A 23329-nucleotide genomic window follows, 5' to 3' on the forward strand; every position below is an offset into this window, starting at 1 on the left:
GTGAAGGACAGTTGTGGACACGTGCAGAGTGATGGTGGCCAAGGAAGGTAGCAGGGGATGTGAACGACTATGGGCTCATTGGAACCTGGGGAATCCCTAGCTGTCAGCATGTTCTTCTATGGTGGCACACTCTCAACTTGGATATGCAGTCTACAGTGGAAGCTGGTGACAGGGGTTGAATTAGGGGCAGACAAGTGCATTGCTGGAGAGACTAGCTACAAGTGGGTTTGGTGGTACTGGCCTGTGACAGACAGCAGGGCCTGATCAAGTCAACAAGAAACAAAAGGGGCCTTGACTGTCCAATTTGTTGTTCAGTGAGTTAGTCATGTCTGACTCTGAGACCTCATGGACTGCAGCACAAAAGGTTTTCCTGTCCTTCAATCTCTCCCAGAGTTTGCTCAAATGCATGTTCATTGAATTGGTGATGCCATCCAACCATCTCATCTACTGTCATCCCCTTTACCTCCTGCCTTCAATCTTTCCCAGCATGAGAATCTTCTCTAATGAGTTTGCTCTTTGCATCAGATGGCCAAAGTATTGGAGCTTCAGCTTCAGCATCAGTCCATACAAAAAAAAAAAAAAATCAGGATTTATCTCCTTTAGGATCAGCTGGGTTGATCTCCTTGCAGTCCAAGGAGCTCTCAACAGTCTTCTCTAGCACCACAGTTCAAAAACATCAATTATTTGGCACTCAGCCTCCTTTATGGTTCAACTCTCATACCTGTAAATGATTACTAGAAAAGCCATAGCCTTGACTATACACACATTTGTTAGCAAAGTAATATCTCAGCTTTTCAATTGTCTAAATATGCCATAGTTTTTCTTCAATATCAAATGTCTTAGTTTCATGGCTTCAGTTTCTGTCTGCAGTGATTTTGGAGCTCAAGAAAATAAAGTCTGTCACTGTTTCCATTTTTCCCCATCTATTTGCCAAGAAGTGATGGGACTGGATGCCATAATCTTAGGTTTTTGAATGTTGAGTTTTAAGCCAGCTTTTTCACTCTCCTCTTTCACTTTCACCAAGAGGCTCTTTAGTTCCTCTTCACTTTCTGCCAATAAGATGGTGTCATCTGCATATCTGAGGTTATTGATATTTGTCACAGCAATCTTGATTCCTGCTTGAGTTTCATTAAGCCAGCATTTTGCATGATGTAACTACATAGAAGTTAAATAAGCAGGGTGACAATATATAGCCTTGATGTACTCCTTTCCCAATGTTGAACCAGTTCATTGTTCCATGTCTGGTTCTAACTATTGCTTCTTGACCTGCATGCAGGTTTCTCAGGAGGCAGGTAGGGTGGTCTGGTATTTCCATCATTTTAAGAATTTTCCAGTTTGTTGTGATCCACCCAATCAAAGGCTTTAGCATAGTCAATGAGACAGAAGTAGATGTTTTTTCTGGAATTTCCTTGCTTTTCCTATGATCCAATGGATGTTGGCAATTTGATCTCTGGTTCCTCTGCCATTTTGAAATCAAGCTTTGAAATCTGGAAGTTCTCAGTTCACATGCTATTGAAGCATAGTTTGTAGGATTTTGGATATTACCTAGATAGCATGTGATATGAGTGCAGTTGTGCAGTATTGTTGATATTCTTTCTCATTGCCCATTTTTGGGACTGGAATGAAAATTGACCTTTTCCAGTCCTTTGGCTGAGTTTTCCAAATTTTCTAACATATTGAATGCAGCACTTTAACCGTGTCATCTTTTAGGATTTTAAATAGCTCAGCTGGAATTCTTTCACCTCCACTAGCTTTGTTCATAATTATGCTTCCTAATGCCCACTTGGCTGCAGCCATGAAATTAAAAGACACTTACTCCTTAGAAGGAAAGTTATGACCAACCTAGATAGCATATTCAAAAGCAGAGACATTACTTTGCCAACAAAGATTCGTCTTGTCCAGGCTATGGTTTTCCCTGTGGTCATGTATGGATGTGAGAGTTAGACTGTGAAGAAGGCTGAGCCCCAAAGAATTGTTGCCTTTGAACTGTGGTGTTGGAGAAGACTCTTGAGAGTCCCTTGGACTGCAAGGAGATCCAACCAGTCCATTCTGAAGGAGATCAGCCTGGGATTTCTTTGGAAGGAATGATGCTAAAGCTGAAACTCCAGTACTTTGGCCACCTCATGTGAAGAGTTGACTCACTGGAAAAGACTCTAATGCTGGGAGGGATTGGAGAGAGGAGGAGAAGGGGACAACAGAGGATGAGATGGCTGGATGGCATCACTGACTCGATGGATGTAAGTCTGGGTGAACTCTGGGTATTGGTGATGGACAGGGAGGCCTAGCGTGCTGGGATTCATGGGGTCGCAAAGAGTCGGACACAACTGAGCAACTGAACTGAACTGAACTGAATGCCCACTTGACTTCACACTCTAGGATGTTTGCCTCTAGGTGAGTGATCACTCCATCATGATTATCTAGGTCATTTAGACCTTTTTTTTTTTTTTTTAACTGTTCTTCTGTGTATTTTTGCCACCTCTTCTTAATATCTTCTGCTTCTATTAGGTTCTTATCGTCCTTTCCTTTATTCTGCCCATCCTTGCATGAACTGTTCTCTTGTTATCTCTAATTTTTGTGAGGAGATCTGTAGTCTTCCCCACTGTATTGTTTTCCTCTATTTCTTTGTGTTGTTCATTTAGAAAGACTTTCTTATATCTCCTTGCTTTCCTTTGGAACTCTGCATTCAGGTGGGTGTATCTTTCCTTTTCTCCTTTCCCTTTCACTTCTCTTCTCTTCTCAGCTATTTGTAAGGCCACCTTAGACAACCATTGTCCCTTTTTGCATGTCGTTTTCTTGGGGATGGTTTTGATACATGCCTCTTGTACAATGTTACGAACATCCATTCAGAGTTCTTCTGGCACTCTGCCTATCAGATCTAATCCTTTGAATCTATTTGTCACTTCCACTGAATAATCATAAGGGATTTGATTTACATAATAACTGAATGGCTTTGTGGTTTTCCCTACTTTATTCAATTTAAGTCTGAATTTTGCAATAAAGAGTTCATGATCTGAGCCACAGTCAGTTCCCAGTCTTGTTTTTGCTAACTGTATAGAGCCCCTCCTTCTTCGGCTGCAAAGAATATAATCAATATGATTTTGATACTGACCATCTGGTGATGTCCATGTATAGAGTCATTTCTTGAGTTGCTGGAAGATGTTTTCTATGACCAGTGTATTCTCTTGGCAAAACTCTGTTAGTCTTTGCCCTGCTTTATTTTGTACTCCAAGGCCAAACTTACCTATTACTCCAGGTATCTGTTGACTTCCTACTTTTGCATCTTAGACTCCTATGATGAAAAGGACATCTTATTTTTGATCTTAGTTCTAGAAGGTCTTGTAGGTCTTCATAGAACTTGTCAACTTTAGCTTCTTTGGCATTAGTGGTTGGGGCATGGACTTGGTTCATTGTGATATTGAATGGTTTTCTTTGGTAACAAACAGAGATTATTCTGTCATTTCTGAGATTGCATCCAAGTACTTCATTTTGGACTCTTTTGTTGACTATGAGGGCTACTCCATTTCTTTTAAGCATTTCTTGCCCACAGTAGTAGATATAATGGTCATCTGAATTAAATTCACCCAATCCTGTCTGCTTTAGTTCACTAATTCCTAAAATGTCAATGTGCACTCTTGCCATCTCCTGTCTGAACACTTCCAATTTACCTTGATTCACAGACCTAACATCCCAGGTTCCTATGCAATACTGTCCTTGAAAGCTTTGGATTTTACTTTCACCACCAGACACATCCACAGTGGGCATCATTTCTTCTTTGGCTCAGCCTCTTCATTCCTTCTGAAGCTATTTTTCTCCTTTTCTCCAGTAGCATATTGGACACTTAGTGACCTGGGGGGAGGGGGGGTTTATCCTCCAATGTCATATCTTTTTGCCTCTTCATACTGTTCATGGAGTTGTCAAGGCAAGAATGCTGAAGTGGTTTGCCATTCCCTTATCCAGTAAATGGTCCATATGTTTACCCTTGATTGCACACTACCTGCTCCCCTTGTGTTGGCACTACAGTGGGGGCCAAAGAAGAGAATGAAGCTGGTGTCATGTAGATACATAGCTGGAGAGGTAGCCCTGAGCAAGAGCACGGAGTTGAGTTTGTTATTGGCCAGAGGGTCTTTGCTAGAATCTTGCACTCATACCTCTGTAGAAACTTGAGCAGGCTACTATCATAGCTTTCTGATTCTGGTGGGGTTAGGGATGGTTTCACATAGCTGGTGTCTCACACACAGTAGTAGAGAGGACCTTTGATGGATATTGATGTGGCATGAAACTCCAGCAGGGCAGGGTACAGGAAAGCACAGAGGGACTGACGTGGCTGTCATTAACAAATGTATATATGCAAATGTGTGGAGATCTGAAGTGATTTGAAGGGTATTCTGTGGCTGTTACTTTTCCCTGCTTTCTTCAATTTAAGTCTGAATTTTGCAATAAGGAGCTCATAATCTGAGCCACAGTCAGCTCCTGATCTTGTTTTTGCTGAGTCTAAAGAGCTTCTCCATCTTCAGCTGCAAAGAATATAATCAATCTGATTTTGATATTGACCATCTGGTGATGTCCATGTTTAGAGTCATCTCTTGTGTTGTTGGAAGAGGGTGTTTGTTATGATCAGTGTGTTCTCTTGTCAAAACTCTGTTAGACTTTGCTCTGCTTCATTTTGTACTCTAAAGCGAAACTTTCCTTTTACTCCAGGTATCTCTTTAGCTCCTACTTTTGCATTCCAGTCCCCTATGACGAAAGGACATTTCTTTTGGTGCCAGTTCCAGGGCGTCTTGTAGATCTTTATAAAACCATTCAAGTTAACTTCTTTGGCATTACTGGTTGGGGCATAGACTTAGATTACTCAATATTGAATGGTTTGCCTTGGAAACAAATAGAGATCATTCTGTCGTTTTTCAGATTGCATCCAAGGACTGCATTTTGGACTCTTTCATTGACTATTAGGGCAACTCTATTTCTTCTAAGCATTTCTTGCCCACAGTAGTAGATATAATGATCATCTGTATTAAAGTCACCTAATTTCACCCACTTTAGTCTATTGATTCCTAAAATGTCGATGTTCATTCTTGCCATCTCCTATTTGACCACTTCCAATTTACCTTGATTTATGGACCTAACATTCCAGGTTCCTGTGCAATATTGTCCTTGACAGCATTGGATTTTACTTTCACCACTAGACACATCCACAACTGGGCATCATTTCTGCTTTGACTCAGCCTCTTCATTCCTTTTGGAGCTACTTCTCCAATTTTCTCCAGTAGCATATTGGACATCTAGTGACTTTAGAGGTTCATCTTTCAGTTTCATATCTTTTTTCCCTTTCATACTGTTCATGGGGTTCTCAGGCTTCCCTAGTAGCTCAGCTGATGAATCTACCTGCAATGCTGGAGACCCCAGTTCGAGTCCTGAGTTGGGAAGATCCACTGGAAAAGGGCTAGGTTACCCACTCCAGTATTCTTGGGCTTCCTTGGTAGCTCAGTTGGTAAAGAATCTGCCTGCAATACAGGAGACCTGGATTCAATCCCTGGGTTGAGAAGGTCCCCTGGAGAAGGGAACAGCTACCTACTTCAGTATTCTGGCCTGGAGAATTCCATGGACTGTATAGTCCATGGGGTCACAAAGAGTCGGACATGACTGAGAGATTTTCACTTTCACTTTCATGGGGTTCTAAAAGGAAGAGTGCTGAAGTGTTTTGCAAAATTCAGACTTAAATTGAAGAAAGTAGAGAAAATCACTAGGTCATTTAGGTATGACCTAAATCAAATCCGTTATGATTATACAGTGGAAGTGACAAAGATCCAAGGGATTATATCTGATAGAGTGCCTGAAGAGCTATGGACAAAGGTTTGTAACACTGTACAGGAGGCAGTGACCAAAACCATCTCCATGAATAAGAAATGCAACAAGGCCTTACAAATAGCTGAGAACAGAAGAGAAGCAAAAGGCAAAGGAGAACAAAAGGATGTATGCAAAGTTCCAGAGGATAGCAAGGAGAGATAAGAAAGCCTTCTTAAGTGAACAATGTAAAGAAATTGTGCAAAAAAATAGAATGGGAAAGGCTAAAGATTCCCTCAAGAAATTAGAGATACCAAGGAAACATTTCATGCAAATATGGGCACTATTATGGACAGAAATGGTACAGACCTAACAGAAGTGGAAGATATTAAAGAGAGGTGGCAAGAATACACAGAAGAATTGTACAACAAATGGTCTTAATGACCCAGATAGCAACAATGGTATGGTAACTCACCTAGAGTCAGATATCTTGGAGTATGAAGTTAAGCGACCTTAGGAAGCATTACTATGAACAAAGCTAGTCGAGGAGATGGAATTCTAGATGAACTAAAGTGCTGCACTCAATATGTCAGAAATTTTGGAAAACTCAGCAGTGGCCAAAGGACTGGAAAAGGTCAATTTTCTTTCCAATCCCCAAAGAAGGGCAATGCCAAAGAATTTTCACACTACTACACAATTGCTCTCATTTCATATGCTAGCAAGGTCGTCCTCAACATCCTTCAAGCTGGGCTTCAACAGTACGTAAACAGATTTTTCAGATGTAGAAGCTAGATTTCAAAAAGGCAGAGGAACCAGAGATCAAATTGCCAACATCCGTTGGATCATAAAATAAACAAGAGATTTCAAAAAAACTGCTCCTGCTTCATTGACTATGCTTAAGCTTTTGACTGTATGGATCACAACAAATTGTGGAAAGTTCTCAAAGATTTGGGAATACCAGACCACCTTACCTGCCTCCTGAGAAACCTGTATTCAGGTCAAGAAGCAAAAGTTAGAAATGAACATGAAACAGTGAACTGGTTCACCATTGGGAAAGGAGTACATTAAGGCTGTATGTTGTCACCCTGCTTATTTAACTTCTATACAGAGTATGTCATGTGAAGTGCTGGACTGGGTGAAGCTTACGTTGGAATCAAGATTGTCGGGAGAAATATTGATAACCTCAGATATGCAGACGAGACCACCCTTATGGCAGAAAGGGAAGAGGAGCTAAAGAGCCTCTTGATTAGTATGAAAATGGAGAGTGAAAAAGATGGCTTAAAACTCAACATTCAAAACTCTAAGATCATGTCATCCAGTACCATCACTTGATGGCAGATAGATGGGGAAACAATGGAAACAGAGATAGACTTTATTTTGGGGGGCTCCAAAATCACTGCAGACGGTGACTCCAGCTATGTAATTAAAAGACGCTCATTCTTTGTAAGAAAGGCTCTGAAAAAGTGGAGACATCGCTTTGCCCACAAAGATCCATATAGTGAAAGCTATGGTTTTTCCAGTCATCATGTACAGATGTAAGAGTTGGACCATAAAAAAGACTGAGCACCAAAGAATTAATGCTTTTGAACTGTGGTGCTGGAGAAAACTCTTGAGAGTCACCTGAACAGCAAGGAGATCAAACCAGTCAATCCTAAAGGAAGTCAACCCTGCATATCTGTTGGAAGGACTGATGCTGAAGCTCCAATACTTTGGCCACCTGATGTGAAGACTCATTGAAAAAGACTGATGCTGGGAAAGATTGAGGGCAGAAGGTGAAGGGGACAACAGAAGGTGAGATGGTTGCATGGCATCATCAACTTAATAGACATGAATTTGGGCAAACTCTGTGAGATAGTGAAGGACAGGGAAGCCTGGCATGCTGCAGACCATGGGATGGCAACGAGTTGGACATGACTGAAAGAGTGAACAAAAACAGGAACAAAATATGACTGTTGAGTTGCCAGTGGCAAAAGCTGCTCTTTTCTGCCTAGCAGTTCTCTGAACCACAGTGGCTTTGGTGTATGTGCTTTTCTTCCTTGTCCATAGCCTGGTAAATAAGTCTCAGCTTTACTGAGTCTGTGTGAAGTGAAACTGAAGTGGAAATTTCACCCACTGTGATACAAGTCTGGAGAAGCTGGTCCCCCACCCTACTCTTCCTTGCCTGCCAGGAGGAACTCTTACTAGCTGGGGTTTTCCTTTCTGCTTCTGAATAATGTCAGCTTGTGGAGTGTAATGAGGTAGGCAAATGAAATTGTCTTCCTCTGTTCTTGTGTAATTATTCTCAGATTTTTGTTATGGTGTTATGGTGTTTGTATATGGTGTTCTTAAGTGAGTGCTATAGTTCACCTGGACCTGCTTTTATTCATAGGTGATTATACATTAATCTTTGTGAGGTGACAGGGAAGGTGGATTTTCCTAAGTTGCCATTTTTTTTTCCTAATACACTGCTTTCTTTCCTGAACAAAATATTCACTGTTTATACAATTCTTAGTTAACAGTTTTTCTTTCTCCTTCATCCCTTTGAAGATATTATCACATTCATTTCTGGACCCCACAGAAGTTTGTGGTTATTCATATTCTTGTTTCCACCGAAAGTATTGTCATTTTTCTTTGATTTTTTTAGGAAATCCCCTTTATATTTGCTGTTCAATCCTTAGATTTGATATATTTTAAAATAGTTTGTTATCTTCATCATGCATGGAAATTGATAAAGCTTTTTAAAAAATTCACAAGTTTGTCTTTCATCAAGTTCAAGAAATTATCACACATTATTTTTTGAAATATATTTCCTGTTGCATTTTAGTTCTCATTTTTTAAAGAAGCTCAGTTACATGTATATTAGGGTTTTTATATTGTCTAACAAGTCCCCAGGGCCCAATTTATTTAAAAATGTTTTCTTTCTTTTCTTTGGTTAATTCTATTGGTATGTCTTATGGTTGTTGTACAGTGTATTAAGGGTTTCCCTGATAGCTCTGTTGGTAAATAATCTGCCTGCAATGCAGGAGACCCCAGTTCAATTCCTGGGTCAGGAAGATCCACTGGAGAAGGGATAGGCTACCCACTCCAGTATTCTTGGGCTTCCCTGGTGACTCAGCTGGTAAAGAATCCACCTGCAATGTGGGAGACCTGAGTTTGATCCCTGGGTTGGGAAGATCCTCTGGAGAAGGGAAAGGCCTACTCCAGTATTCTGGCCTGGAGAATTCCATGAACTGTACAATTCATGGAATCACAAAGAGTGGGACACAACTGAACGACTTTCACATTCACAGTGTATTCAAAAGCAGAGACATCACTTTCCCTGAAACAAAAACTTGAATAGGCAAAGCTATGATTTTTCCAGTTGTCATGTACATATGTGATAGTTGGACCATAAAGAAGGCTGAGTACTGAAGAATTTCAAATTGTGGTGTTGGAGAAGACTTTTGAGAGTCCATTGGACAGCAAGAAGATAAAACCAGTCAAACCTAAAGAAAGTCAACCCTGAATATTCATTGGAAGGACTAATGCTGACGCTGATACTCCAATAACTTTGGCCACCTGATGCAAAGAGCCAACTCGTTGGAAAAACCTTGATGCTGGAAAAGATTGAGGGCAAGAGGAGAAGGGGGTGACAGAGGATGAGATGGTTCAGTGGCATCACCACCTCAAGGGACATGAGTTTGAGCAAACTCTGGGAGATAATGAAAGACAGGGAAGCCTGACGTGCTGCAGTTCATGGGGTTCCAAAGACTTGGACACCACTGAATGACTGAACAACAACAAGATTATTGTTTCTCTCTTTTGTCATCTCTGTTTCTCTAACAGCATCTAGTGAAAAGTTCCCCCCACCACCACCACGATATATTATATTTCCTTTAGTTCTAGAATTCCCCAATTTTTCATTTTAATATATTTTATGTATTACAAACATTTATTTTATCATCGAGAATATTTACAGGTGTTTTAAAATCTCATTGTGCTAATTCCAACATCTGGATAATCTTAGGTTTAGTTTCTGTTAATTGTCTTTTCTTTCAACAGTGTTTCTTTTTCCCCCATTGATTGTTTTATCTGAATTTTCTAAAATAAAATTTAATTGGAGGATGATTTCTTTACAATGCTGTGTTGTTTTCTGCTGCATAACAGATTAACATGAGTTAATCATAATTATGTATCTATATTTCCTCCCTTTTTAAAAACCCCTCCCTGCTCCCATCCCACTCCTTTTAGGTCATCACAGAGTGCTCGTTGGGATCCCTATTTTACACAATAATGTATATATATCAATGCTAATTTCTCAATTCGTTCTACTCCCTCCTTCTCATGCAGTGTACACAAACTGTTGCTTATGTCTGCATCTCCATTTCTTCTCTTCAAATAGGTTTACTAGTACTATTTTTCTAGATTTCATATATATCTGTTAATATATGATGTTTGTTTTTCTCTTTCTGACTTACTTCACTCATATAATTGGTTCTAGGTTCATCCACTTTACTACAGCTGGCTCTGATTTATTCCTTTATACAGCTGAATAATATTCCATTGTGTATGTATGTGTGTGTGTATATATATATATATACACACATATATATACTGTATCTTTTTATTCATTCATCTGTTGATGGATATCTAGGTTGGTTCCATGTCCTGGCTATTGTAAAGAGTGCAGCAATGAACATTGGGGTACATGTGTCTTTTTGAATTATGGTTTTCTCAGGGTATATGCCCAGTAATGGGATTGCTGAGTCATGGTGGTTTTATTCCTAGTTTGTTAAGGAATCTCCGTACTGTTCTCCATAGTGACTGTATCAATTTACATTTCCACCAATAGTGTAGTAGGATTCTCTTTTGTCCACATCCTCTCCAGCATTTTGCACAGCAAAGGAAACAATAAGCAAGATGAAAAAGACAACCCTCAGAATGGGAGAAAATAAGCTTCAAATGAAGCAACAAAGGATTAATCTCCAAAATATATAAGTAGCTCATACAGCTCAGTATTACAAAAACAGCCCAATTAAAAACTGAACAGAGGACCTAAGCAGACATTTCTCCAAAGAAGACTTCAGATCAGATCAGATCAGATCAGTCGCTCAGTCATGTCCAACTCTTTGCGACCCCATGAATCGCAGCACACCAGCTCCCTGTCCATCACCAACTCCCGGAGTTCACTCAGACTCATGTCCATCGACTTGGTGATGCCATCCAGCCATCTCATCCTCTGTTGTCCCCTTCTCCTCCTGCCCCCAATCCCTCCCAGCATCAGAGTCTTTTCCAATGAGTCAGCTCTTCGCATCAGGTGGCCAAAGTATTGCAGTTTCAGCTTTAGCATCCGTCCTTCCAATGAACACCCAGGACTGATCTCCTTTAGGATGGACTGGTTGGATCTCCTTGCAGTCCAAGGGACTCTCAAGAGTCTTCTCCAACACCACAGTTCAAAAGCATCAATTCTTTGGCACTCAGCTTTCTTCACAATCCAACTCTCACATCCATACATGACCACTGGAAAAACCATAGCCTTGACTAGATGGACCTTTGTTGGCAAAGTAATGGCTCTGCTTTTGAATATGCTACCTAGGTTGGTCATAACTTTCCTTCCAAGGAGTAAGCGCCTTTTAATTTCATGGCTGCAGGTCAATAAACATATAAAGGATGCTCAAAATCACTCATTATTGTTGTTTTTGTTGTTCAGAAGATAAGTTGTGTCTGATTCTTTGAGACCACGTGAACTGCAGCATGCCAGGCTCTTCTGTCCTCCACTATCTCCTGAAGTTCTCATATTCATGTCTATTGAGTGGATGATGCTATCTAACCATCTCATCCTCTGTCACTTCTTTCTCCTTTTCCCTTCAATTTTTCCCAGCATCAGGGTCTTCTCTAATGAGTCGGTTCTTAGCATCAGGTGGCCAAAGTATTGGGCTCAGCTTCAGCAACAGTCCTTCCCAATGAATATTCAGAATCATTTTCCTTTAGGGCTGACTGATTTTATCTCTTTGCAGTCTAACAGACTCTCAAGAGTCTTCTCTAGCACCACAATTTGAAAGCATCTATTCTTCAGTATTCAACTTTCTTTATGGTCCAACTCTCACATTTCCTACATGACTACTAGAAAAACCATAGTTTTGAGTATACAGACTTTTGTTGTCAAAGTGATGTCTCTGCTTTTTAATACACAAGGTTTGTCATAGCTTTCCTTCCAACGAGCAAGTGTCTTTTAATTTCATGGCTGCAGTTCCCATCCACATTGATTTTGGAGACCAAGAAAATAAAATCTGTCCCTGCTTCCATTTTTTCCCTTTCTACTTACCATGAAGTAATGGGACCAGAAGCCATGATCTCAGGTTTTTAATGGTGAGTCTCTAGTCAATTTTTTCTCTCTTCTCTTTCACCCTCATCAAGAAGCTCTTTGGTTCCTCCTCACTTTCTGCCATTAGAGTGGCATCATCTGCATACCTGAGGTTGCTATTTCTCCTGGCAATCTTGATTGCAGTTTGTGATTCAACCCAGTCCGGCACTTCACATGATGTACTCTACATATGATTTAAATAAGCAGGGTGGCAATGTACAGACTTGACATTCTCCTTTCCCAATTTGAAACCAATCGGTTTTCCCATGTCTGGTTCTGTTGCTTCTTTACCAGCATACAAGTTTCTTCAGTTCAATTCATTTCAGTCACTCAGTCGTGTCTGACTCTCTGCGACCCCATGGAGTGCAGCACACCAGGCCTCCCTGTCCATCACCAACTCCCAGATTTTACCCAAACTCATGTCCATTGAGTCGGTGATGCACTCCAACCATCTCATCCTCTGTCGTCCCCTTCTCCTCCTGCTCTCAATCTTTCCCAGCATCGGAGTCTTTCCAACGAGTCAGCTCTTCACATCAGGTGGCCAAAGTATTGGAGTTGCAGCTTCAACATCAGTCCTTCCAATGAACACCCAGGGCTGATCTCCTTTAGGATGGACTGATTAGATCTCCTTGCAGTCCAAGGGACTCTCAAGAGTCTTCTCCAACACCGCAGTTCAAAAGCATCAATTCTTCGGCGCTCAGCTTTCTTTACAGTCCAACTCTCACATCCATACATGACTACTGGAAAAACCATAGCCTTGACTAGACAGACCTTTGTTGACAAAGTAATGTCTCTACTTTTTAATATGCTGTCTAGGTTGGTCATAACTTTCCTTACAAGGAGCAAGCGTCTTTTAATTTCATGGCTGCATTCACCATCTGCAGTGATTTTGGAGCCCAAAAATAATAATAAAGAAAAGAAAAAAAATTTTTCATGTGATTCCACTACTTTCTTGCTCCAGTCACAATGTCTATTCAGAATCTAGGAATATCTTTCAAGCTGTTGTGGGCAGTGTGGAGTTAGTTCAGTGTCAGATATTCCCTTGTTCTGGCTTGTACTTTTCCCCAAAGTCTACAGTTGCCCCTGAAGTGAACAGTCTCAGTTTGATTTCAGGATTTAATCTGTTACACCTGCCACTTCTGGAGTGGTTCTGTTGCAGGAAGGCAGACCCCTTCCAGGGCCCGAAACTGGGCTCTTGTCTAACACTTGGAAATGAATTGTCCAAGGAGACACATGTGCTCACAAAGCAAGAGATTTTATTGGGAAAGGGCACCCGAGTGGAGAGCAGTAGGGTGGAGAGTCCCTTGGACTGCAAGGATTGGGGGCAGAACTGCTCTGCCGCGTGGCTCACAGTCTCAGGTTTATGGTAATGGGATTAGTTTCCGGGTGGTCTTTGGCCAATCATTCTAATTCAGAGTCTTTCCTGGTGGCACACACATCACGCAGCGAAGATGAATGCTAGCGAGAGGGATTCTGGGAAGTGGACAGACACGCGGTGTCTCCTTTAGACCTTTCCCAAACTGTTCCTGTTGGTGGTGGCTTATTAGTTCCGTATTCTTTATCATGATCTCCTGTCATAAAACAACTCATGCAAATGGTTACTATGGTGCCTGGCCAGGGTGGGTGGTTTCAATCAGTGTGCTTCCCCTAACAGTTCCCCCATCTTTTCTTTGCTTAGGTTGGCTTCCTCTGCTTGCAAGTCTTTCTTCAGTGTCTGATCTCTGCCCTGACACAAGGGGTTGAAAGTGGCCTCTTATTCAGGCTCCCTTACTCAGTTGTGCTGTGGAGAGGGAGAGACCCTACAAATGCCACTGTGCTGACATGTGTGGGGAGTGCTCATGGTTGTTGGGGCACATGGGGTTGCCACAGCCCAAGGTGGCATGCACTTCCCAGGTCCAAGCCGCTCAGGCTCCTGGGTGCACCACAAGGGCACAGTCCCAAGTAGGCCATGCATCTCCTCATGTTTGCTGATTCCTAGAATGTCGATATTCACTCTTGCCATCTCCTGTTTGACCACTTCCAATTTGCCTTGATTCATGGACCTGACATTCCAGGTTCCTATGCAATATTGCTCTTTACAGCATCAGACCTTGCTTTTATCACCAGTCACATCCACAGCTGGGTATTGTTTTTGCTTTGGCTCCATCCCTTCATTCTTTCTGGAGTTATTTCTCCACTGATCTCCCAGTAGCATATTGGGCACCTACCGACCTGGGGAGTTCCTCTTTCAGTATCCTATCATTTTGCCTTTTTATACTGTTCATGGGGTTCTCAAGGCAAGAATACTGAAGTGGTTTGCCATTCCCTTCTCCAGTGGACCACATTCTATCAGACCTCTCCACCATGTTCACTCTAATTGATGCTTTTGAACTGTGGTGTTGGAGAAGACTCTTGAGAGTCCCTTGGACTGCAAGGAGATCCAACCAGTCCATTCCAAATGAGATCAGCCCTGGGATTTCTCTGGAAGGAATGATGCTAAAGCTGAAACTCCAGTACTTTGGCCACCTCATGCAAAGAGTTGACTCATTGGAAAAAACTCTGATGCTGGGAGGGATTGGGGGCAGGAGGAAAAGGGGACAACAGAGGATGAGATGGCTGGATGGCATCACTGACTCGATGGACATGAGTCTGAGTGAACTCCGGGAGTTGGTGATGGACAGGGAGCTGGTGTGCTGCGATTCATGGGATTGCAAAGAGTCGGACACGACTGGGCGACTGAACTGAAGTGAACTGAACTGAAAACAAACATTTCCATAAGAAAAAAGCATTGATTAGTTCAAGGTTTGAGAAAAGTTAAGTTCAGGTGGAACCAGGTGTCATCATGGCAACACAGAATTTTAAAAGAAACCTCTTTTTAATTTGTATAGAGAAGGGGAAAAAAATCTAACACTTGTAGTTTGTTTCCTCTTGCAGCTTAAGAGAGAAGTAAAAAATGTCTGACACTTGCAGCCTATTTCCTCCATTTGGAGACCCCCTACTCTTCCTGCCTGTTACCCTCTCATTGAATTCTGTTTACTAGTGTTTTGTTGAGGATATCTGCCTCTATGTTCATCAGTGATATTGGTCTGTAACTTTATTTTTGTGTGGTACTTTGTCTGGTTTTGGTATCAGGGTGATAGTGGCCTCATAGAATGAGTTTGGGAGTGTTCTTCCATCTGCAATTTTTTGGGAAGAGTTTTAGCAGGATAAGTGTTATCTCTTCTCTAAATATTTGATAGAATTTTCCTATGAATGCATCTGTCCCTGGGCTTTTGTTGGTTTCTTTGTTTGAAGATTTTTTAATCACACTTTCAATTTCAGTGCTTGTGATTGGTCTGTATATATTTTCTTTTCTTCCTAGTTCAATCTTGGAAGATTGTGTCTTTGTAAGAATTTGTCCATTTTTTCCAGGTTGTCCCTTTTATAGGAATATTATTACTTATAACAGACTTTCATGATCTTTGTATTTCTGTGGTGTCAGTTTTCACTTCTATTTTCATTTCTACTTTATTGATTTGAGACTTCTTTTTTTTTTTTTTCTTGATGAGTCTGAATAACAGTTTATCAATTTTGTTTATCTCCTCAAAGAATCAACTTTTAGTTTTAATAATCTTTGCTATTTTTTCAGCAGTTCTTTTTCCATTTATTTCTACTCTGTTCATAATTTCTTTCCTTCTATTAACTTCAGATTTTGTTTGTTCTTCTTTCTCTGATTGCTTTTGTTGTAAGGTTAGGTTGTTTATTTGAGATTTTTCTTGTTTCTTCAAGTGCGATTGTAATACTATAAGCATCCCTCTTTCTTATATCCCATAGGCTTGGGTTCATTATGTTTTTGTTGTCACTTGTTTCTAGGTACTTTTTATATTTTCTCTTTGATTTCTTCAGTGACCTGTTGGTTATTTACTAGTATACTGTTTAGTCCTCATGTGTTTGTGTTTTTGAGGCTTTTTATTCTGTAATTGATATACAATATCATAGTATTGTGGTCAGAAAAGATGATTGATATGATTTCAATGTTCTTAAATTTACCAAGGCTCACCTTCTGACTCAGCATGTGGTCAATCTTGGAGAATGTTCCATTTGCACTTGAGAAGAAACTGTATTCTGCTTTTGGATGGAATGTCTTGTAAATATGAATTAAGTCCCTCTAGGCTCACCCTTATGGCAGAAAGTGAAGAAGAACTAAAGAGCCTCTTGATGAAAGTGAAAGAGGAGAGTGAAAAAGTTGGCTTAAAGCTCAACATTCAGAAAACTAAGATCATGGCATCCGGTCCCATCACTTCATGGCAAATAGATGGGAAACAGTGGAAACAGTAGCTGACTATTTTTCTGGGCTCCAAAATCACTGCAGATGGTGATTGCCATGAAATTAAAAGATGCTTACTCCCTGGAAGGAAAGTTATGACCAATCTAGACAGCAAATTAAAAAACAGAGACATTACTTTGCCAACAAAGGTCCATCTAGTCAAGGCTATGGTTTTTCCAACGGTCATGTATAGATGTGAGAGTTGGACTATAAAGAAAGCTGAGAGCAGAAGAATTGATGCTTTTAAACTGTGGTGTTGGAGAAGATTCTTGAGAGTCCCTTGGACTGCAAGTAGATGCAACCAGTCCATCCTAAAGGAGATCAGTCCTGGGTATTCATTGGTAGGACTGATTTTTAAGCTGCAACTCCAATACTTTGGCCACCTGATGCCAAGAGCTGACTCATTTGAAAAGACCCTGATGCTGGAAAAGATTGAGGAGGACGACAGAGGTTGAGATGGTTGGATGGCATCACCAACCTGATGGACCTGGGTTTGGGTGAACTCCAGGGGTTGGTGATGGACAGGGAGGCCTGGCGTGCTGTGGTTCATGGGTCGCAAAGGGTTGGACATGACTGAGTGACTGAACTGAACTGAACTGAGGCTTATCTATCATTTTAAGGCTTGTGTTTTCCTATCCATTTTCTGTCTGAATGATCTGTTCATTGATGAAAGTGGGGTGTTAAAGTCCCCCACTATTATCATATTACTGTCAACTTCTCCCTTTATCTTTTTAAATATTTGCCTTATATATTGAGGTGCTCATATGCTGGGTGCATATATATTTATAATGTCTTCTTGAATTGATCCTACAACCATTGTGCAGTGTCCTTCTTTGTCTCTTATAATAGTCTGATTTAGTCTATTTTGTCTGATATGAGTATTGCTATTCCAAATTTCTTTTGATTTCCATTTGCATAGTATACCGTCTCCCACCCCCTTACTTTCAGTCTGTATGTGTCCCTAGGTGTGAAGTGGGTTTCATGTAGAGAGGAGATATATGGGTTTGATTTTATGTATCCACCCAGTCAGTCTATGTCTTTTGGTTGGTGCATTTAATTTATTTACTTTTAAGGTAATTATCAGTATATATATATTCCTATGACCATTTTCTTAATTGTTCTGTGTTTGTTTTGTAGATCTTTTCTTTTTCTTGTGTTTCCTGCTTAGAGAAGTTCCTTTAGCATTTGTTATAAAGATGTTTTGGTGGTGCTGAATTCTCTTAGCTTTTAATTGCTGGTAAAGTTTTGATTTCTCTGTCAAATCTGAATGAGATCCTCCCTGGGCACAGTATTCTTGGTTGTAGGTTTATCTATTTCATCACTCTAAGTGTATCATGCCCCTCACTTATGGCTTGCAAAGTTTCTGCTGAAAAATCAGCTGATGACCTCATGGAAGTTTCCTTGGATGTTATTTGTCATTTTTCTCTTCAGTTCAGTTCAGCCGCTCAGTCGTGTCTGACTCTTTGTGACCCCATGAATCGCAGCTCGCCAGGCCTCCCTGTCCATCACCAACTCCCAGAGTTCACTCAAATTCATGTCCATTGAGTCAGTGATGCCATCCAGCCATCTCATCCTCTGTTGTTCCCTTCTCCTCCTGCCCCCAAATCCCTCCCAGCATCAGAGTCTTTTCCAATGAGTCAACTCTTTGCATCAGGTGGCCAAAGTAACGCAGTTTCAGCTTTAGCATCAGTCCTTCCAATGAACACCCAGGGCTGATCTCCTGTAGAATGGACTGGTTGGATCTCCTTGCAGTCCAAGGGACTCTCAAGAGTCTTCTCCAACACCACTGTTCAAAAGCATCAATTCTTTGGCACTCAGCTTTCTTCACAGTCCAACTCTCACATCCATACATGACCACTGGAAAAACCATAGCCTTGATTGGATGGACCTTTGTTGGCAAAGTAATGTCTCTGCTTTTGAATATGCTATCTAGGTTGGTCTTAACTTTCCTTCCAAGGAGTAAGCGTCTTTTAATTTCATGGCTGCAGTCACCATCTGCAGTGATTTTGGAGCCCCCCAAAAATAAAGTCTGACACTCTATTGTTTTAAATATTTTATCTTTGTCTTTAATTTTTGCCAGTTGGATTTCTATGTGTCTCTGTGTATTCCTCCTTGGTTTTATCCAGCCTGGAACTCTTTGCACTTCCTGGAATTGGTTGACTGTTCCCTTTCCCATGTTATGAAATTTTTCAACTATTATCTTTTCAAATATTTTCTTGGTTGTTTTTTCTTTTTTTTCCCCTCACTCTTTTCCTTCCAGGATCCCTATACTGTGATTGTTGGTTCATTTACTACTGTCCCAGAAGTTTCTTAGGCTATCTTCATTTTTTTTTTTTCATTCTTTTTTCTTCATTGTGTTCCATGATAATGATTTACACCTTCTGTTTTCCAGTTCACTTATTCATTCTTCTGCTTCAGTTATTCTGTTATTGATTCTTTCTAGTGTATTTTTCATTTCAGTTATTGTATTTTCCATCTCTGTTTGTTTGCTGTTTAGTTCTTCTAGGTGTTTGTTAAACATTTCTTGCATCTTCTCCATTATTTTTCCAAGGTCCTGGATCATCTTCACTATCATTATTCTGAATCCTCTTTTCTGGGAGTTTGCCTATCTCCACTTCATTTGTCATTTTTCTGGGCTTTTGTCTTGTGCCTTCAACTGGGACACGATTCTCTGCCTTTTCATTTTGTGTAACTTTTTGTGATTGCAGTTTTGATTCTGGAGGCTGCTGGATTGTAGACCTTGCTTCTGCTATCTACCCTTTGGTGGATGAGGTTATTTAAGAGGCTTGTGCAAACTTCCTGATGGGAGAGACTGGTGGTGGGTAGAACTGGGTCTTTCTCTGGTCAGCAGGGCCATGCTCAGTAAAACTTTAATCAATTTTTTTGCTGATGGGTGGGGCTGCACTCCTTCCCTGTTTGTGTAGCCTGTGGTGACCCAGCTCTGGAGTCTACAGGTTCTATGGAAGGGCCAATGGCAACCTCCAAGGGGGGGCTCACATGAAGGGGTACTTCTTAGAAGTGCTGCTGCCAGTACTTTTGTCTCCACAGTGAGCCACTACTGCCTGATATCTCTGCAAAAGACCCTGCAACAGTAGTGGGTAGGTCTGGTTCAGCCACCTCCAGGGTCACTGCTCCTTTCCTCTGTGTCCTGGTGTGCATGAGATTTTGTGTGTGCCCTCCAAGACTGGGGTCTCTGTAGAAGTCTCACAATGAAATCTTGCTGGTCTTCAAAGTCAGATTCTCTGGGGATTTCTAGTCCCTTTGCTGGATATCCAGACTGGGAAGCTTGATTTGGGGCTCAGAACGTTCACAATAGTGGGTGACCATCTGTGGTATTATTGTTCTCCAGTTTATGCATTGCCTATCCAGCAGGTATATGATTTCATTTTATCATGATTGCACTCCTCCTACCATTTTGTTGTGGCTTCTTTGTCTTTGGATGTGGAGTATCTTTATTCTGTTGTTGTTGGGTTCCAGCATATTCCTGTCTATGGTTGTTCAACAGTTAATTGCAATTTCAGTGCTCTTGCGGGAGGAGATGAGTGCACATGCGTCCACTTCACCATCTCGAACCAGTCCTCAAAAAGGGATGTTCTTGAATCTTGCCTTGTTTTTATAGAATTATTTTATAGGCTTATATCCTCCCTCATTGTCAGGACATTTATCACAGCTATCAGCCTGCTTTCTAATTAAAGCCCTCCAGGTCCTGCTGACATTGCAGGTCACTGATCTCCATGTCAGGGAACTTTCCCCAATGCAGGGCAGAGGTCCTGCTCCAAATTATGATTATTTTAACCCTTATATTTGGTGTGTTTTTACTACTTTTTTCTCTTGATCACATTTACAATATCTGGTGACTTTTAGTGAATGCTGGACATTATGTTAAAATACTAAAGTCTATGGAGGATTAAGCTAAGATTATCCTTCTGAGTGGCTTCATTTATTAATTTGCTCAGTTATATTCAGGATAGCTGACTTTAATAGGATTGAAGGGATATAATATTGATTTAGTCTTATAAGACCTGATCTATTGTATTTATCTTTACTCTTGGCATATAACCTCTTAAATGTACCTGTTGAAAGACTGAGAGTATTTCCCAGATCTAGTGAGCCTTGAACTCTAGTTTTTCTCCCTGAATGAGATTTTTTTTTCCTCCCTGATTTTTTACTTATTTCCCTCAACATTTTAAGGATCATTTTATCTTCAGTTTGTTAACCTTTCACCTTTTAGTCTTGGAAATCAAGAAATGATTTTTTTGTGGAAGCAGCATAAAGCAAGCTTCTCATTTTCTTTTCAGCTACTAAAACAAGAGCCATCCAGAATGTTCTGTACAAAAGCCACATGGTATATATTTTAGGCATTATAGTCCACATACAGTCTCTGTGTTCTCCTTCTTCCTTGTCCTCTTTCTTCCTCCTCCTTGTCCCCCTCCCTCCATCTCCACCTCTTCCTTCCCTCCACATCCCTCTTCTTTTTTTCCTCTCTTTCTTCTTTCTTCTTCTCTACCTTCATCTTTTTCTATATTATTTTTCATCAATTAAAAATGTAAAAATAATTCTTAACTTATGGACCATAAAAAAAAGCTTCATGTCTGATATGGCCCATGCTCTGAGACTGAGTATAAGGCTCACTTCTATCAGCTTCTCTATCTTGAATTTTTATACTGTGACTTCTTAGATAAGCTTGAAATATCTGTTTTTTATTCTAAGCATCATGAAACATCTGTAAGTTCTTATTAACTGTAGTCTTTTCCTCACTTTCAGCTATGCTTCTCGACCTTCTATTTCTACAACTGTAAGAAGGGAAAAGTAGTATAAAACTTTTGACTAGGTGAGTTTTCTTTTTCTCTCAGGTCTTTGTATTTCCAAAGCTAGTTGCTTTGCTAATTTTCTGATTCATTCAACCACATTTGTTTTATAAACACAAAATTTTTCAGGCTTTCTGGTTTTTCTTAATAATGATTTGTTTTTCTTAATCGTCAATGTTAGAAGTAGAAGTCCCTGCAAATAAGACATACAGATGGACAAAAGGCACATGAAAAGATGCTTAACATCACTAATTATTAGAGAAAGGCAAATCAAAATTGCCATGAGATATCACATCAGTTCAGTTCAATGGCTCAGTCGTGTCCAACTCTTTGCAACCCCATGAATTGCAGCACGCCCAGCCTCCTTGTCCATCACGAACACCCAAGTTCACCCAAACTCATGTCCTTTGAGTCGGTGATGCCATCCAGCCATCTCATCCTCTGTCGTCCCCTTCTCCTCCTGCCCCCAATCCCTCCCAGCATCAGAGTCTTTTCCAATGAGTCAACTCTTCTCATCAGGTGGCCAAAGTACTGGAGTTTCAGCTTTAGCATCAGTACTTCCAAAGAACACCCAGGACTGATCTCCTTTAGAATGGACTGGTTGGATCTCCTTGCAGTCCAAGGGACTCAAGAGTCTTCTCCAACACCACAGTTCAAAACCATCAGTTCTTGGTGCTCAGCTTTCTTCACAGTCCAACTCTCACATCCATACATGGCTACTGGAAAAACCATAGCCTTGAATAGATGGACCTTTGTTGGCAAAGTAATGTCTCTGCTTTTGAATATGCTATCTAGGTTGGTCATAACTTTCCTTCCAAGGAGTAAGTGTCTTTTAATTTCATGGCTGCAATCACCATCTACAGTGATTTTTGAGCCCCCCAAAATAAAGTATGCCACTGTTTCCAATGCTTCCCCATCTATTTTCTGTGAAGTGATGGGACCAGATGCCATGATCTTAGTTTTCTGAATGTTGAGCTTTAAGCCAACTTTTTCACTCTCCTCTTTCACTTTCAAGAGGCTTTTGAGTTCCTCTTCACTTTCTGCCATAAGGGTGGTATCATCTGCATATCTGAGGTTATTGATATTTCTTCCAGCAATCTTGATTCCAGCTTGTGCTTCTTCCAGCCCAGTGTTTCTCATGATGTACTCTGCATAGAAGTTACATAAGCAGGGTGACAATATACAGCCTTGATATCCTCTTTTTCCTATTTGGAACTAGTTTGTTGTTCCTTGTCCAGTTCCAACTGTTGCTTCCTGACCTGCATATAGGTTTCTCAAGAGGCAGGTCAGGTGGTCTGGTATTCCCATCTCTTTCAGAATTTTCAGTTTATTCTGATCCACACAGTCAAAGGCTTTGGCATAGTCAATAAAGTAGGAATAGATGTTTTTCTGGAACTCTCTTGCTTTTTCGATGATCCAGCAGATGTTGGCAATTTGATCTCTGGTTCCTCTGCCTTTTCTAAAACCAGCTTGAAACTGGTTTTTGCTGAAGCCTGGCTTGGAGAATTTTGAGCATTACTTTACTAGCGTGTGAGATGAGTGCAATTGTGCAGTAGTTTGAGCATTCTTTGGCATTGCCTTTCTTTGGGATTGGAATGAAAACTGACCTTTTCCAGTCCTGTGGCCACTGCTGAGTTTTCCAAATGTGCTGGCATATTGAGTGCAGCACTTTCACAGTATCATCTTTCAGGATCTGAAATAGCTCAACTGGAATTCCATCACCTGCACTAGCTTTGTTCATAGTGATGCTTCCTAAGGCCCACTTGACTTCACATTCCAGGATGTCTGGCTCTAGGTGAGTGATCACACCATCGTGATTATCTGGGTCATTAAGATGTTTTTTTGTACAGTTCTTCTGTGTATTCTTGCCATCTCTTCTTAATATCTTCTGCTTCTGTTAGGTCCATACCATTTCTGTCCTTTATCGAGCCCATCTTTGCATGAAATGTTCCCTTGGCATCTCTAATTTTCTTGAAGAGATCTCTAGTCTTTCCCATTCTGTTGTTTTCTTCTATTTCTTTGCATTAATCACTGAGGAAGGCTTTCTTATCTCTCCTTGCTATTCTTTGGAACTCTGCATTCAGATGCTTATATCTTTCCTTTTCTCCTTTGCTTTTCACTTCTCTTCTTTTC

The 23329-nt window shown here is 40.7% G+C and overlaps 1 protein-coding gene across 1 annotated transcript in view; it reads left to right on the forward strand.

Annotated features, from left to right (window-relative positions):
* LOC133238290 (phospholipid-transporting ATPase ABCA3-like) overlaps positions 1-23329 on the forward strand; it is a 198709-nt gene that overhangs the window by 99576 nt on the left and 75804 nt on the right. The gene's annotated exons all lie outside the window — the stretch shown is intronic.

This window comes from Bos javanicus, chromosome 25, assembly GCF_032452875.1.
Source record: "Bos javanicus breed banteng chromosome 25, ARS-OSU_banteng_1.0, whole genome shotgun sequence".
Taxonomy (NCBI): domain Eukaryota; kingdom Metazoa; phylum Chordata; class Mammalia; order Artiodactyla; family Bovidae; genus Bos; species Bos javanicus.